General features: G+C 38.5%; 1 protein-coding gene and 1 pseudogene across 1 annotated transcript in view; both read left to right on the plus strand.

Moving 5' to 3' along the window:
* LOC139296676 (zeta-sarcoglycan-like) overlaps positions 1 to 18,734 on the plus strand; it is a 137,961-nt gene that overhangs the window by 25,523 nt on the left and 93,704 nt on the right. The window lies entirely within an intron of this gene.
* LOC139281817 (U4 spliceosomal RNA) lies at positions 6,657 to 6,780 on the plus strand (annotated as a pseudogene).

Here is an 18,734-nt window from a genome sequence, read left to right on the forward strand (position 1 = left end):
ACCTATAGAACATGTGGAATCTGCGTTCTGCTCAAACATTCAATAAGTATTTGCTCAAATCCACCAGGATCAAGCAGGATTTTTGATATCAATCTGTGCATTTACTCTGTGTAAATTCTCACTTTCTTCCATCGAAGTTGTGACATTTTTCATTTTAAAGGAAAACATTTAAGAGCATGAGACGATCTGCACTCTCTGAAATCACTTTTGTTTTAAATTTATGACTGGTTTATGTTCATAGGCTCTATTTAGATGGTGATACCATGATACCATTTTGTTTAGTTTTGGTTCATATTGTGCAAAAGCCTTGAATTTGGTGCACTATTTTCTCTTCCACTGGCTGACTTGTACCAGCTTATGTGACAGCTTTACACTGAAGCACACCTCTTGTAAAGAGACAAGTAGACCTTGGGGAAAGAGGCTGATAGCGCCAAGGTGACTCTCTCTCTCTCTCTCTCTCTATATATATATATAGATATTATGTGTTTGTGTGTATGTGTGTATGTGCATGCGTCTTCAATACTCATGATTCATCGTCCTTCATACTGTATGGAGCATGCACCCCTGAGAACCCCCCCCCCCCCCCAACACACACACACACACACACACACACACACACACTCCTTATGTCTCTCTCTATTTTTTTCAGTTTCTGCTCTTGCTCTCTGCCATTGTTGCCCCTTCTTTCTCTCTCTCCCTGCAGCTCTCCCTATCTGTCTTCAACTTCCTTTGTCTTGCTTTTTTCCTTCTATCTCCCATGTGTATATCTCCCTGTTGTCTTTCATCTCTTCTTCCTTCCTACCACTTCTATCTCCATCTCTCTCAATTCCTCTGTCTCGTGTTGTTTAGCCAATGGCTGTCTGCAGTGACTGACAGCATACAAACAAGACTCTTGGGTTGTAGGCTAGAGGCGTACACACACACACGCACAGGCACACACACACACACACACACACTTATAGTCTCACTTCGAAAGATGATTATACACGTCATATAGGAAATTTGCACACACAAAGGCACCCACACACACTTAAATTCTCATGTAGAATTAAATACACGCGCCACGTCAGTGCTGTGCATTGACAAATGCTTTTTCACAGACAGACATACACTGCACACACACACACACATTTCCACATCTGTCTACACGCTGCAATGTATACACTGCACTGATTGGCCAGAGGCATTCACACACATAAACAAACTCACACCCACAAATACGCAACACACGCACACACACACACACTTTCCCTATCTGCACATAGCGCTGCCACATACACTTGTGCTGATGGAAAGACATGGATCTGATAACCTCATCACCTGATGTCACTCAATGCTCAACAGACAAGGTTTTTTACACAAAAACACACACACACACACACTTTACTGCACTTGTCTACTTCTTATTGTTAACCATTTGTGCTGCACGTCTAAAACCTCAGCTTATCTTGTTCCAAGGCTTAACTTGCTTAAGAGGTCATCGTAGTTCATTTGTTTCTGCTGCCAAATGATATCTGAAAATTGGTCATTCAAAAACGCCGCACTGTGATACAATATGTGTTAGTGACCAAAAGATTAAATCTAATGTTATGACAGACACTCAAAAGCTTCAGTTCATTCCTGAAATCTATTTTAAATGTCTCACAAACAGAAAAATCCAGGAGTAATGAACAAATTACACCAGGTCTAACTTTGACTCTTTCTCTTCTTTTACAGTAATATTAATATGAATACATATCAATATATATTTGTTTTGAACCTAGTCTGCCAAATAGACACTATCAATTGTCTTTCATCCATATAAAAAAACAGAAGACAAATTAAAATAAAAGCCTGAATAAATGAGTTGAGAAGCATAAAGGATCCAGATGCATCCATACATCCAGTGCATCACCTGTGTGTCACCAAATGATGAACACAGAATATGAAAATGATGCTCTGGCCTTCGCAGTCACCACATATTAACTGTAGTGATATCTTAAAACTTGTCTTGTCCTTGATCTCATCCCTGTGTCCTAGAAATTACATTTATATTTTACAAAATCTTCCCAATTATGTTGTGGTGACAAATGTTATCGTTGCCTGGATTATGTGGCAGCTTTGGAACTCCATGCTTCAAGATCTGTGACTTGCAGCATCAGTGACAAATCACATCAAAAAAAGCTTTTATTAATGCAAAGCACACCATTTTACTTCCAAAATGTCTTCGTTTATTTAAATGTTCTGCTATTTTATATATCACTTTTGAGTATTTTATTTCTATTTTATTTTGGTTGAGGTTAGGGAGAGATCAAGGTTTCGGTTTAAATCTCAATAAACACGTTGTGTTTCAAGTCACTGCTGACTTTTTCTGTATTAATCCAGACCGTGTCCTTTTCTTAACTTTAACCAAATGCTGCCAGTGCCTAAACATAACCATACACAAATGTAATAATGCAAGGATCTTGTATTGCAACATTGGATATTTTGGCAGAAAACAAATAAATTACATTGTCACGGAACATTTTACAGATACCTTCAGTATCAACATTTCTGTGACTTGCCAGATATGTTAAATAATAATATTTCTCAATTCCAGTATTATGTTTCCTTGAAAATGCATTTGCTGTTGCAATTTAGTTGTAAATGCATGTAATTTCTAGGACACAGAGTTGGCCATCTTGACCATATCTGTATCCCTGAACAAGGACATACTTCCACAAAATATTGTCACTTTAGGTGGGTCCTCGTCTGTCCATAACAGAAGATGAAGGACACATGCATGTGGACAGGCACGCACAAACATCTATCATAAGTTGTCCATCAGCAGTGTAGCCAGTCATGATATTTTCCACCCTGTTTGGTATTCAGGTCATATCAGTTCCAACCAGACAAGTGACCAAGTAGTTGGCATGAGATTTAAACCACATAAGCAGTCACTCACTTGTCCCTCAAGAAAACCACTGTCACATATTATATTAGTCATAATGTATCAACATCAGGGAAATAGTAAGGGCTAGGATTTGTTCACAAATGTATAAATTATACAACACACAAATTCTTCTGTTTTCAGGTGCTCTTTGTTTATTTTTTGTTATACTTTTTTTTATACTTATTACACCTGGATAAGAGGTGACAGTGTGCATTTTCAACTTCCCAGACAGACAGGGAAAAATGAATACATGATGGGTGAAGCCAGACATGTTTTGTCGCTCTATCTGGCACTCAAAAATTTGAAGCATCACAGATACTTAAAAAGACTTAACTTTGTTGCTTTATTTTCTTCCTGTTTGCGAGCAATGGATCAATATAGACCCTATTGATGAAAACATGTATTTTTGTTATGCTTGTCACTCAGGCACAATCCCAATAGTGGGAGAAGACATACTCTCTGTGTGGGTGCTCTTCGGAGGCAAGTGATTGGCAGACAGGGGAGCTGGTGGACACAGGATCCAGCAATGATGATCTGTCACCCAAAACCCATTATACCAGTCACATATCTGGTAGCAGGGATGAGATAGATGCTGGGTCACTCGGTTTATTTTTTCTACTGTGTGCATGAGCGATGCAGACAGACACTCTGGCTCTGGGTGCATAAGTCAGACATCATGACATGTCAGTTCCTAATGATACGTTCAAAGTGTTGAGGCAGATATAATGCAGTACTTGCTTATTGTTTATTTTTTATTTTAATACAAACAACTCAGTTGCTACCTAGTCAACTTTGACTCTATATTGAATGGTTAGTCACGGCCATCTAAAGAGTAGTCTGGCTCACAGGATGTAGGCTGTTGGGATAAAACTGCCACTGGCACTCCTCTTCCTCTATCTACGTGTTACCGTTTTGCAAGGGCATGGTCGCTGCATCCTGGGTTTAGCGCCGCCCACGACAATTGTGATTGGATTAAAGAAAAACAAACAAGCCAGAGCGTTTTTTCCCTTATCCCTGAATGATGATGGATGAGCCAGACCTTTCTCCGAAGTGTGGAGATGGTGATGCTAGACTATATAAAGCTTAAAGCAGTTAAAGGAAAACAGTTAGGGAAGTCTGCATTTGAGGATTTAGCTGGCAAGTGAAAAAGGACTTACATTTTGTCCTGATTTTCTTCTTACATCATGACAAAGCAGTGAATGAGTTTCAATTTATTAAGAAGTTGCTTACTGGTTAATCGATTTTAGGATCTGCTATCAGCTTATTAAATGTGAAAATGTGGTTAGCTGTTAGGCCAGGCTGGGCAAAGTCTTTCATATGAACAGCCAACAACGTGTCAGGTCAGGTCGGGCGAGGACAGAAATTTCAAGTCAGTGCAGGACTTTAGAAGGAGGTCATAAAGAATTACCGCAAAATAGTCAGGAGCTAATCAGCACAGATATTTCTTTACACCTCATCTAATGGAATGTCCCTCCTTGTTTTGGGCCATGATTGAAACTCATTGAAGATCAGTCTGACTGACCACTGAGTGTGGTATCCCCAGTCTTGGTTGTTGGTGTTGAAATCACCTACATAGATGATGTGATGGGGTAAAGTGGATAAGACTTGTTGGCCTCTGTTGATACATAGCAGAAATCCTTATTATTTTAGAGAACTTAGTTTGTAAGTAATTTGCTTTGTTTGTTTATACACAGGTGGAATCTGTATATTTGTAGTAGTAGTAGTAGTAGTAGTACTGAAGACTTACCTGATGTTTTGCTCAGGCAGGCCTTAAATTTAAACTGTAAATTGATGTGCTTTAACCCTAAGTCCAACTGGTTTGTGGTCATGTTGTTCATTTTGGGATTTTGACAAGCATTCACTACAGTATTTTGGACCTTGGGTATCTTCTCTTGGGAAAACCCTGCTGAAAATATCATTAGTCTCCACAGGTGATGGTGGAGAGGAATTGGTGTCATGGCAGCAGATTCGGGAGTAGACTTCGCCCCTGCCTGGCCCCATCATTGAAGATTGCACTCTTGAATAAGACTAAGAGGAGATCAGTGTCCAGTTGTTGAAATGAAAGAAAGCAAGCAAGGCAGACCCTTGCTCACTCAGCTCAGTTTGAAAATGCTTTATGTATCACTTAGGGGCAATTTGTAAGCAGTGCCAGAAACCCGTTACTGTAGCAATTTAGGTCCCTGAAATTGTTGAATAAAAGTCAGAGATGTCTGGCCGCCAGCACTGAATCACAGTTGCGGTGAATATATTACTCTTGAAATAAAGTTCTTTTTTTCCAATGAAAATTCATCACTGTTGCACATTTCACATTGTTTGTTGCTGATGCATTGTTGTGACATAGAGAAGTATGCATTTGACTTTACATTTTACAGTGATAGTGCATTGAACAAATTCAATGCATACTTTTTTGCAGTGAAAACATTTGACCTGAGACAGATTTCATATAGTAATACCATAAAAATGTTTCATGTGAGTTAATTATTAATATGCTTGTGCTGCAGAATCCTTGTGTAACACATTTGTACGCAATATTCAGCAACGCGGATGCATTATGGATTAAATGTGATCCTCCTGTTAGGAAAGCAAATAAATGACTGCAGCCGTACTGAATATCAGCAAGTCAATATTAGCACTCTCACTTGTCACCTTTTAAATTGTCCCTGTTCAGACTGTTCTGCTAATGCAGAACATGAATGTGTGGGCTGGATTGCTGTTGGGGTTTGTGTGTTGCTTTCGTAATGTATACCCTTGAACCTGTAGAAGAGTCGCTGTGGATTCAGACAATACGTGCCACTGCCACTTCTGCAGTTATCTTTTTGACAACACCAGGTGACAAAACAGCACGGCTGCAATAATGGCAGAAATCAATGACACTGTCAGTCAGCAGCCAGTACACTCCTCCACTTGAGAAGTGCTTAAAATATTAGGGTATTACTTTTAATGCAAAGTAACACAAAGGAATCTTTCTTTTAATTTTGGCATCACTCAGCTTGAGCCATTCAACTGTAAATCTGACACTAACCCACAATATGGGTTATGAGTGTACAATATGAGTACATTGCAGAGGTTTACCTTTATACTCTTTATACTATAATCACCAAACTGCTCAACATTAGTAAGCATACTAGAATCTACTTTTCAAAGTATTGAGGGCAGAGTGTAAGTTTGATCCAACAGACATAAAACTGTTCTGGTTCTCCTTCTGACATCAGTGTTTCAACCTGTTTCCCATTGTGCCTTAGAACATGTTTTGCAGCTCAGAACGAGTTGAAGAGGACGCACTGAAGCGAGTAGACAGAGAGATACTGACAGAAAACCTGTCACTATTTTCTGAGTCTGTCACTCTTACATTCACTTACAGCACAAATATGCGGCGGACATCCAAAACTCTGCAAAGAATTAAGTCAACAACATACTGTGGGCAATAATCTTTTCTCAGTGAATGAAACAATGGACATCAAGATTAGATAAATGTGTTTTACACATCTGAATTAAAAACAAATTAAAGGTATCTTGTTGCAAAGTCGAAACTGAAACCTTAGTCAGCGTTGAACTTCCAAAGACACATTAAGGACATTAAATATATGGAGTAAATAGTAGCAGTTTAAAAAATACAATAACAGGATTTCTAGACTTGACAAAACAATATATGTGTGGCCTCAGTTTGAAGCAGTTTTAAGTGCTTGAGTATTTCCTCCCAACATCATGAAAGTCACTGGAAAGTTTTTAAATTATTTGTACAAGTATCTTTGCGCAGTGGCAGCCAATGAGGTCGATCCGAGGCGCGATTATTGCTAGTTGAAAACTTGTGTAATTTCCCCCCGGGGATCAATAAAGTATTTCTGATTCTGATTCTGAAGTAAGTACTTGTATTGAGCCTTGCAGAATTACTTCCATACTCTCCCCATTGACCTGACATTTGAGATTGATTTTATTTTTTACGACAAGACTGGCGTGACGGCGGTGAAGCAAGCAGACAAACACAAGTGGGAAGAGGCATTAGACCTTTGCTGTCATTTGTCATTCAGACTGTCTCTCGGGCTGCTGAGGTGAAGTGGGACACAGCTGTTGGTGAAAGCAAGGTGATGTTAACTGCACTTGTCAAGTCGTTCCTTCGTGATTTTGTGTGCGATTTGTGTGGGTGAGTGGTTTGTGTGGAGCGAGCAAAGCAGCAGGAAACTCTCCGCTGTCATTTGTCAGTCAGAGGTGATTCGGGACGCAGTCGCTGGCTCATACATTGGAGACAAGTGAGTGCTCCGTTTGTGGACACTGAGGGCTGTCCCTTCATGTATAGCCGTCAAACACAAAGCACAGCCCAGTACTTTGGAAAGGTTAATATCCGTCCTCCTGGGATAGCTGACACATCATGTAGTCTCTCCCGTGTAGCTTCATCATTTTCACTGAAACTTACACTTACAAATAGAGACATCACTGAGAAAATCTGTTCTCGCCCCTTTTAGCTGTTCACAGAAGTTGGAAATACACTTTCAGATTAAAATTATTTAAAAAATCCTAAATGAGACAATTTGTCACATAAGTCTTTTGCTTGATTATTTGACAACAAACGTTCAGGTACAAGCTAGTCTAACTGTTGTTAGCTCTTCATAACTGGAAAGCATTGTTGGCACTATCTGTTTTAATGCTGAGTATTGATCTGGAGCCTTGAGGTATCATGCAGAACTTTATTTTCCATGTGCTGTGTAGGTGGAAGATTAGTACTGCTCGTGTTAAGTATCATTTTTAGTGCTCTGTTTCAACTGCATCTGCAGTCCAGCTCCATCCTTTGGCTCTAAAGATGTCCTTCCCACACCCTCTCTTAGAGGCTGTTCAGACCTGGTATTAACATGCGTCCTGGTGATCCGATCACAAGTGGACAGCTCCAAGTACGTCACACCTGGCATTAACATGCGTCTCCACATGCGTCTCGAGTGACCACTTGTGATCGGATCTCACTTCCCCGCTCTATATGCAAATAAACACGTACATAACTTCTGTTTGCAAAGACCAAATACGTTGGAAAATAATACATGCCCAGAGTGTTTCTTGGGGCTGTGCCTCACTGATTACTGTACAAAACTACAACTTTATAACTTTATTCACTACTTTTGGTGAAACTTTACTTGTTGTTAAAGTAGCTGCAAACTGTAGCTTCCATTAGCTCAGTTAGCTGGTGCTCTGAGGTCACAGTCCGGGCAGCGGAGTGTTAGCTGCACAGCCAACTAACAACAGCTACAGTTAGCGGTTACTTTAAGAACAAGTAAAGATATCTGTCAACCACGAAACTCCGACAGAACACACACCTCCGAATGTGGTCTCAGGGATTGGATCTCAGTGCATCTTGGGTGCATTCACACCTGGTATTGGAGCTGTCCACTTGTGATCAGATCACCCAGGACGTATGTTGATACCAGGTCTGAACAGGGCCTTATATGCACAGCTAGAGGCCTCAGTTATATATCTGTCTCACTCTTTTCCTCCTCACAATGATAACAAACCAGCACAGAATGGGGTGATAAATTGTGGACTGTAACTTGAGCCCTGCAGGTCACTAAGAATAAAAGGTTTCTTTCATCATTTATATTAACAATGGCATTTTAATAATTGAATATGGTCACAAACGTAGTTTGTATATCCTTCGTTTTAATTAGTGTAACTAACTTTCTGATCACTAATATAGTTAGAATTGTTTGTATTTTTACTTATTGGGATTTTTTTCATGTATAGAAATAGAACAGGATCATACAAGCTAACTTAACTCAGAATATTCTGAAATGTATTCATGTAATTTTATTAATTAAATGTATTAAATATCTACAGTATCTGTCTTAGTGTATAGAAAATTACTATTATCCTAATCTAATAATTTGATTTGTCTTGCAACTGTAGCTGTCCTTTTACAAAGAGCTCCAGATGGAGGTACCATGTAAAAGTGACTGATGGCAAAGCACATTGTTGTCTGTTCTTACTTTTACTATCATTGCAAGAACACATTCCTGGAGGAAGAAGAAATAACAATTGAATGTGAGTCAAAACAAATCAAGCCAACTGGCCAATATGTTTAGCACAGGACAGAGCAAGCAAATGTCAACAGCGGGGACACTTTTCACACATCACAGAAAAACAATGTGATATTGCAGTAGGTTTCACTGCTATAACAAACATCAGTACATGCTGTTGTAGTCAGTAGATTACTCATATAGTTTTCAGTTGAAGGACTAATATCCTGCATCCTAATGGCAGAAACTCAAGGTCATAGTCGTCACTAACACGCATTTTTGATGAGTGAATGAAGTACGGATGAGTCAGGTGTCTTTACAGACTACTCAAACTACAATATATTTAAAGCTATGATATGCCCATTTACCCCTCTACACAGCAGATGTGCAGCGGGTCTAGTCTGTAGTGATGTGTCGGTCGCGAACGAGCCGGCTCTTTTAAGTGAACGATGGGAGCCGGCTCCCGTCCGCGACCGAGCCGGGGTTTTTTTGTAAAGTAATACAAGGCAGAATGATATGACGATTATTGATATTTGTGCCAAAGGCTCGGACAATGATGCTTACCTCGTTGTTAGGCAACGCCCTCTGCACACAGCTCGCACCAGTCTGCAGGCACAGTTAAGTTTCGTTTTCCCACTTCTCACTCGTGATCCACGGAGACGGCAAAACAGCTGATTGAGCTCGTTTAACACAGTTCGTGTGCGTCAGTGACAGCAAAACCACACCTACTGTAGCGATTTCTATTAAGTGCCTGTGCATCTGCCTTTAAAGTGCCTGCTTCAGAAATAAACCATATAAAGCATATCCCTGCCTCCCGTGTCCTGACAAGACACCCCATATTGTTTGCAAATTTCCTAACCAGTGGCGCTTTCCTACAATATTAGAAAATGTAATTTTTACTTTTGAATACTTGAGTACAAAGGATGTATTGAATAATTTAAGTGATATATGTGTACACATACAAATCATAAGTCAAAACAGCACTAAATTTGGCTGAATTATGAAAGGTATAAGTGGTAAAATGAAGAGCCGTTTGGGAGCCGAAAGAGCCGGCTCTTCTTGGTGAGCTGAGCCAAATGATCCGGCTCATATAAAAGAGCCGGAATTCCCATCACTACTAGTCTGACTCACCGGATGTTGGCTATTGGGTTAAGTCTGCCATTGGCTGACTATTTCAGTCAGTATTCTCCTCCTCTTCCTCTATCTACATGTTACCGTTTTGCAAGGTCATAGTTGCTGCATCCTGTGCTTAGGGTCGCCCAAGATGATTGTGATTAGTTAACAGAAATACAAACACGCCAAAAAGTTTTTTCCCCTATCCCAAAAATGGTAATGGGTTGAGCCAGACCTTTCTCCCAAAATGAAGTGTGGGGACAGGTCTGACTATGCGAGACTACAGTGGGTCAAGTTTTCTCAGTCAGTCATCTTGATGAGTCTTATCTTATTTGATCCAATGTTTAAGGAAATAGACTTCGATCACAGATCTGTGCACCTCTATTGGCCCTATTTGTAACTTGTAAATTTTGTTTTCCTGTCTTAGTCTTGTTTCTTTCTGCTTTCTACCATCGCTGTTGCTCCTGTTTTTCTAGCTCATTTCATTCAGTCGTTAGTAGCTCACTGCTGGTCTAAGCAAAATAACACACCTACATCAGATAGTTTATACTTTGAAATGCCAAAATAAGGGTTAAGACATGCATGAACACACATGATCAAAGAACCATAAGTAAAAAAAGCAAAAAACTTCCTGTTGATGCTTCACAAAAAAAGGCCTTATTGGGAGGTGAAGGAAATCTACCCCCTGAACTGCTGGAAGTGTTTTAATGTGAAACAGATGGACGAAGCGCTGCGTTTGCATTAACAGCAAATGGCAGCAACAGCAAATTAACACAGCATATGGGAGCAGATCCACAGTGTCTACTTTTTAAACAGAGGGAACTACACATAAAGGCATGTCTCTAATAAGAGATAAATAAGCCTGATTCACTACCTGGGCAGTATTTGAGAATTTAAGGTATTACAGCTTTACTCTTGCTTAATTCGAGCTCAGAAATCTTTTTTTAAACCCGCCTTAAACTTTCAGTACAGGAAATTACTTTGGCTACATAACATGGCACGGCATACCATGCCTGCTTTAATTTTAAACATGGTTTAACCGAGTTAGAATCCATCCCTTAATCCAACTCTGGCAGTGTCGGTGCCATGCCAGAGCACCATGAGATCGAGGAAGTTGTGCAATTTGAGGAAAGAGCAAGGAGGAAAGATAAGAACTGTAGTGGAAGAGGGAAAGGAGAAAGATGAAGAAAAAACATGCTATGCATCCACTAGCTGCTGGCATACATCATCCCTGAGGGAACTGTTAAGCTAGTTTGACTTTCTGAGCAAACTACCTCCTGTGAAGCTGTCAATAAGGTGGTTGCCTCTAAAATAGATTTTGGAGACTACCAGTATGAGGTTGAAATTTCCAGAAGGAGTTAATTCAAGACTCTCCCCATCCTACATTACACTCAATTCTGAATGGTATGTGATGCAGCAAACCTTGTGTTTGAAAATATGTTGTAGCAACAAGAGAGTAAGTTAGTGTATGAAAATGGAACTTGTGAAGTGATATATTTTTTTCATTCCAATATCATTCTATAATCATGATCTTCCCCTTCATAGTTATCACTGAGTGAATAGTTCAAATGACAATCACTCTAGCTCAAGTACAGTCATTCCTTTTAAAATGAATAAATGGCTATGCATCTATTGTCAGAAGGTGTGATTTGCTTGTAAGGTTACATAAGTTTAACTGTTTTTTTATATTTCGTAGAAATTAATTGTTAACTAATTGTTCATAGAAATGTTGTTCATTGCTGTACTGTCATCCACTAATAATTCAACATAAAAGTGCTCTCAAGGACCAACCTAAATCCACTAGCACAAGGAAACGTTACAAAAAAAAACTACCCAAAGTCATTTTCTCAACCAGGACCCTCTAAAGTCTCCAAATGGTCAAAAAGGCAAAGGACGACCAAAGGACTTTCTCTGTTTCCTAATTTGTACATCCCTTCAGCCATTTCTACAGCTGTTTTCCCTAGGCAAAGGTGACACTGCTCTCTCTCTTTCTCTCTCTCTCTCTTTCTCTCTCTTCACTTTGGGTCTACTGGCTGACATAAAAGGTTGTGTGAAAAATTACAACAGTCCTGAATATTAGAAGTGCCTGCAAAATACTTCCCCATCCTATCCATCACCACAGGGACACATGGGTTTATCGTGTTTGTGTGTGTCTTCTTATGTGTATGCATGTGTGTATGGACACTTACAAGTCATGGCGATCAACCTGCCGGTACTTTGTATATGATTGGTGTGGGTGTTCTGTGTGTATAACCTTGCATATGGTATACTTTCACCTAATGGTACAGTTTGCCAGTTAACCTCGCCATGATGAGGGAATCCATCATTATCTCTAAAACTACGGCATCGAAGAGGACGTCCACACACTCTCACACTCTGTTGACCTTGCACATACAAAGCTAACACACTCACAGGCCCCTTTTTATTGCTGGCATTAAGATGTGTGCTGTCTGTGATTGCGTTAGATTTATAGTATAAATGGCATTTCACTCACCATATTGCAGTTTGCAGCACAGGTCAATTCCTGGTCATAATATTTAAATCTTTTAAATTGATATTATAAAGACCTCATCTTGCTTATTTTCCGGAAATTGTTTCTGGAAACACACTTTTTTGCATGGTGTGAAGTCTCGGTCATGCTTTTAATGAATGACTACTTGTTTCTTTTTGCACCAATGAGATGGTCTTTTTCATTATTGAAAGCAATGTTGTTGCCACCAGGTAACCTGTTAATCATGAGTGTTCCTATTTTACAAGAAGTTTTTATTCCAAACCACAGCTATTGCTTTGTCAAGAGTGTGTGTGATCTATCAGGAAGAGTTCGTCTGCGGTAGTACTTATTGTACTGTCTGTCCATTTGCCTTTCACCGCTCTCTTTCTTGCTCCAAAGTAAGTAGTATTGGTTTGTTCCAACTTAACCCTGAGGGCCTTTGTATTTGAGGGTTTAGTAATTCTGAAAACCTCCCTCAGGTGCCTTTCAATATGGGCTGAGAGATGTGGGCGAGCAAGGTAGAATGAATTAGGGTTTAAGAGAAAAGGAATACCACCTATGGAGAAAAAGGAACATGGTTCATAATTTAGGCCACATGGATTTATTCCAGTCAATTCGTTTTTTCTGCAGCTATCTGCAGTTTCTGTGAGGGGGTGAGGGGGATCATACTGTATCTGCATGCTCACTGTACATATGTGTGAGTGTATATGTGTTACTGTGTGCATTAGAGTTATTTTCTTGGGTGTATTTTTCTGTGTGCCCACATACATTACACCAGACAGGGCCTTCCTTTATTTTCTAACATTGCGTACAAACAAATAATGCATGTGTGTAAACCAATCTTGAAGTTAGCACAACTGGGATATACAGTATGAACCTATCAATGATAATGTAGTAAGACTTTAAATTCCGTTACAATTGTAATGCAGCATCAATTTAAACACACTTCTGACTGTGTGCACGCACATCACAAAATGGAAAAAAGGTGAAACAAAATAGAATAATTTATTGTGGTAGATTTACAGAAAAAGAAAAAGGTTATTTAAGATGAAATAAGATAATCTTTTATTAATCCCTCAGAGGGGAAATTTGCATTGTTCCAGCAGCATACAGTGTAAATGTCCCACTTCTATATACAAGTTGTGCAGCTTGTATGTTGCAATGTTTGTCTTGTTCACCCAAATTCTATTCACATTTGACAGATGTCTTTTTATCATAAACATACTCAAGAGTGTGACACTCACTGTGACACACAAATGAGTGACATGGACACAAAATATATTTATACACTGATGATGAACTATTGTGTTTATAGTCATTATCATTGTCCTGGGAGTTTTTGATTTTTCTTTTTCAAACCAATGAAGCCCATTTCAATTGGCAGAGGAAGAAAAACAGACATGCAGACAAAGCCAAGCAGAGGGTAGTTTGTTCTCTGATTAGTTGTTATTGTTGCCAAATTGACTGATTAGCCTGCTATTATGTTGATTATTTTTATTTGTTGATTTTTCTTTATTGCCAGAAATATGTACTCAGTTCAGCTATTGTTGCCAAACTGAAATGGCAAAAGAGAAAAGGCAGAGGAAAAAAAGAAAGAGAGAGTGTGTGTGGCTGTTCTGTATCCTGTATTGTATTTCATATATATATATATTGTGTATATATATTTTTTATGCACAGTGTACATACATATAGTAGCATAGTGGTGTTATTGGGGGGTACTACACATCCCCCCCATAGCAGAGATGCAAGCCTTTCTTAAATAAAATAATTTCTTTACTTTATTTATTTTACTTAATTTCAGACTGGAAAGAAAGAGAGTAGTCATGGACAATATGGAGGTAGTTTCTATGAAGAATAACACTCAACTTAACAATAGATTTCAGTAGCTTCTCTTAAAATGTTGGAAAATTAAAGGCATGATGAAGCAGAAAGAGAGTCTGCATTTGTGTAGAGAAGACGGATAATTAAGAGTATCATCAGCATAAAAGTGAACATTTGCATCAGTCACAGTTTGACCTAGACAGTTTCAGTAAACACAGCAGAATCCTAGGATTGACTCCTCCAATAGTTAGTGTCATTGGTGATACTGTCAGTTTGTATGCACTCTGCCTGATAAGTTTTGAAATCAACGACGGATTTATGCCACAAACCAGCAGTATCTCTTTCATGATTGCATGGTTACTGTGTCAGAAGTCAAAAGCTGCTCAGTGATGCCTAAAGTCTAAATGGTGAACCTATATATTGAAAACCAGATAAAAGATTAATAGTGGATAAAAAAAAGTTTAGTTGCTCATGTAAAAAGGATTTGAGATTGTAGACGGGTATGGCATTTTGGAAATGTACCAATGATGATTCAACAATGTGGAGTCACTAGCTTGTAGTCATTGGAGGGACAAAAAGTGACTTCCAGATAAGAGGAATGTCATTTGAGGCCAAAGATAAATTAAAAGCGATATGTCAGTGGAGGTGCAATAGCATTACCTGCTGATTTAATAAGTAAGGCTCGGGATTGTTAAGACCTGTCAGTTGCTTTCTGTACTTTAATGGCAGTGAACATTTCTAAATTAAAGGCTGCCTAATAGTTAATGAAAGATCATGACTGACTGTTGTGCTGTTCAGAGTAGAAAGGCTAAACACCTCAAACAAGGAACTAAGGGGCAATGAAGTACATGTTAAGATATTGAGGAAGCTGGTAATTGTAATTATTTGTGAATTGTGGGAGCTCCAAATCTTCTATTTATCATAAAAAAGATAAGATACAAAATCCGTTCAGTAGAATTTAGGCTATTGTATATATTCACAAGGACAGCATGAGACATTTTTGCAAAAAGATTCACGCCACAATAGACCAGTATCCCCAGAAAATAACCAACCACAAGTAGTCTCCAACAGATGATAAGATGAGATGAGACAGACAGTCACAACAACAAACCAAGTAGCCAGATACGGGCACAAATGCGGACTGACCACAAGCCTGCTAGGCTGCAGCAGTTTACACAGGAGGTAAAACAGTAATGAGCTTAGTAAGATAAAACAACTGCTGACAATTAAATGGGAAAAGCCTGGATAGAGATAGAGAGTAAGTCTGTGATTCAAGATCGAAAATCAATATTTGGAAGATCTCAAGAAGCACACACAAAAGTAAAAACAACTGCTTTCACAGAAAATAAATGAACAATGTAATTAAAAAAAAACTGCAAATCAGAAATGAAAATGAGCCTGATACAATTAATATAAATAAAATAAGTAATGACAGATACACGGCAAAGTATAAGCAGTATTTTCTTTTGTTAAGCCATTATTTATTACATTGGTACAGATTTGAAACCATAGGGGTTATCTGTGTCCCAAGTGGTCTTGGTCAAGTTTTTTGCAGCATCACACACAATGTCTTGCTCAAACGGCCAGTTGGCTTCTTACCTTGGCTATGTATAACCACAGTTACCACATCTGCAGATTGAACATATTAAAACGACATACACTTAAAAACCCTGTTGTATTTATTTTATCCTTTACTCACCCTGACATCCAGGTGGCTGAAATGAACTGAGGTCAATTTGTAACTTTTAATTATGAATAATCAAAAGGTTTATTACCACTTCTTGCCTCTCATATGATTACCAGAGTGTGCTCTTAATTCAAGAAGAACCCAGCCCTGCTAAAAAGCGCATTACAACCTCTGATCTGTTTTCCAAAACTAATTTAACATTGAGAAAGAGAGAGACGGATGAAGAGAGGGATGGAGAGAAGTAGGACGAAGAAAAGCCTCGACAAACAGATTCAGGGAGAGAGAGAGAGAGTTGAACAATGAGAGATAAATTAATGAATGGAAAGATTTACTCATTTTCCTCTGTTTGTTGATGAATTCCCATTGTATTCTAGGCTTTGGCAATATTGTTCATGTACCATCCATGCCAATGATGCATACTGGATTGAAAACGAAACAAAAAGACGAGCAGTGTGTGCGATACAGAGAAAGACGGAGAGCTGTCATGTTCAATCAGAGTGAGGCTTCAGTGTTGGACAGTGGAGCAGTGAGGTAGAATAAAACCACCTGATTAATTTTAACATCATCGTCTTCATGTTTTTGGAATTGAGAGACTGAGTGTGACTGAGAGAGAGAGAGGATTAGAGAGGCATTGCAGGGAATGTAGCGAGTGTGAATTTGTTCAAACTGAGATAATTCTGTATGTATGCCGTGTGTGTGTGTGTGTGCGCGCATGTTCTATGGCAGTATCTGTGTTTCTATATATGAACTTCCTGTTGTATCTCAGGGAGTGAGCGAGTTTGATTCCCCAGGCCTGTTGTGTTATGGCTTATTGAATAAATTCCATGCTCCACTATATATTCAGTGTAATGACTATAGATCTAACAACAACACTGAAAACCTCTGGCTGGTTTAACTTATCGATCTGACACACTCTTATCGCTTTGCTATGCTCCCATTTGTAAGTGTGTGTGTTTGTGTGTGTGTGGATTACATATAGACCAATATATGGGATTAAGATTGTTTTTTTGTTAAAAATCATGCATCAGACTGTCGAGGTGCCCGCCTCTGATGAGATTTGTTTGATTACAGATTTATAATAAAGATGTAATAAAATGGATCAATGCTGATCATCTGTGGGAAACCATTACCCTGAACAAATTCTAATCCAAACTTTTGTTTAGTTTTCACATACATTTCCATGAATGAGGGTCATTATTTTCCATTAAAGTAGCAGTACCCTCTAGATTTAGACTTTTATTAATCCCACAGCGGGGAAATTTACACGTCACAGCAGCAAAGACAGAAAGGTCCAGAAACGCACAGCAGACAAGCACTGTGTTAATAAGAATTAGAAGTATTTAAAAAAAAAAAAAAACAATATACAAATAATAATTACAGATATAAAAAATATGAGGGACAAATATAAATATATACACGGAAAAATATAAATTATGTACAAATTGTGCAGATTTATGAGCAGTTAAAGCGCTCCTTCTTACACCGTGGTCTATATACATTTTTAATGTTGAACTGTCAATGTCTTAAACTCTGGTTGTCCTGTCAGAAAAAAAATACATTTCCAATTAACTTGCTTTACATTCAGCAAGTTTAGCTTGTAGTATTCATACATATGCTAAACATTAATAACTAAGATGTAGTTGTTGTTTGCTTTTAATCCATGCATGTAAAGGTGTTCAATTTAGGAGTTATGCAAAAGAAGGTAGGAAACGCCTGCATACTGCCAGAACACATTATTTACACAATGTTTACTACAACAGTTCTCAAAAAAAGAAAATTGGTGAAATACAAAAGTATACTAAACACATATAATATAAGTGCAATGCAACCATCAGCAGCAGCAGAAGGAAAAATACATGAGCTTATGTTTTAGTATGCTATTTCTCCTGTTCCTGCAATATCTTCTTCACTGCTTCGACTTTAATATTGTCTAAAAGTAATAAACTATTACATCATTTTAATTAAAATACAGAGCTTTGCTATTTTTTCTTCTGATGTGGAGCTGGCTGGTCCACCCCCACATTCCTCCATTCCCCCAGCTCACCTCCACTGCCCAATGCTACAGGCATTTTCATCTCAGTAGATGAGCTTGACTCTGCCTGTTTTTAGTATCATTTTGCTCCAATTTTCTTCTCTTTCCATATGATTTATTCCTCTTGGTTTTTTATTTCCCCAGTTTTACTTATTTTCCTCCTCATCCATCTCCTTTCCTGCTCTCCTCATTGTCTTATCCTCCCAATGTCTCTCCCTTTCTTTTCTCTCTCTCATGCCTTGAGCACATTTCTAATTTGAAAGGTTTTGTTGGTTTGTTGCACCTAACAATTAATGATAATTTGCTGCAGCACTCCGAATAGAATTCCTATCGTCATGGACAGTTTCATCAATATTTGTGAACATGAAAAGAAAGCTGGGAACCAGGGAAGCAAGACTAATTTGTTGTCATCGAGCGACACATTCTGTGGAAGTTCCAATTTACCCCCCAAAAGAACTTTATTTTACACTAGTAACATGTTTTTGAGCCTGAAAAGGTTTGCCCTGAGGAGATTTGTTTCAAAATAACCAGGAAAACACTTGTCATTCTTGTTTTCATTAACATTTTCTTAATAACAAAAAGAAAAACGAAAATAAGAAAATAACATTGCCTATATAAATCGGACAACCAGGCTTACTTTGTTTACAATTCCCTAACCTATATTCTAGGACTCTTTTTTTGTA

Source organism: Enoplosus armatus, chromosome 2, assembly GCF_043641665.1.
Source record: "Enoplosus armatus isolate fEnoArm2 chromosome 2, fEnoArm2.hap1, whole genome shotgun sequence".
Lineage (NCBI taxonomy): Eukaryota > Metazoa > Chordata > Actinopteri > Centrarchiformes > Enoplosidae > Enoplosus > Enoplosus armatus.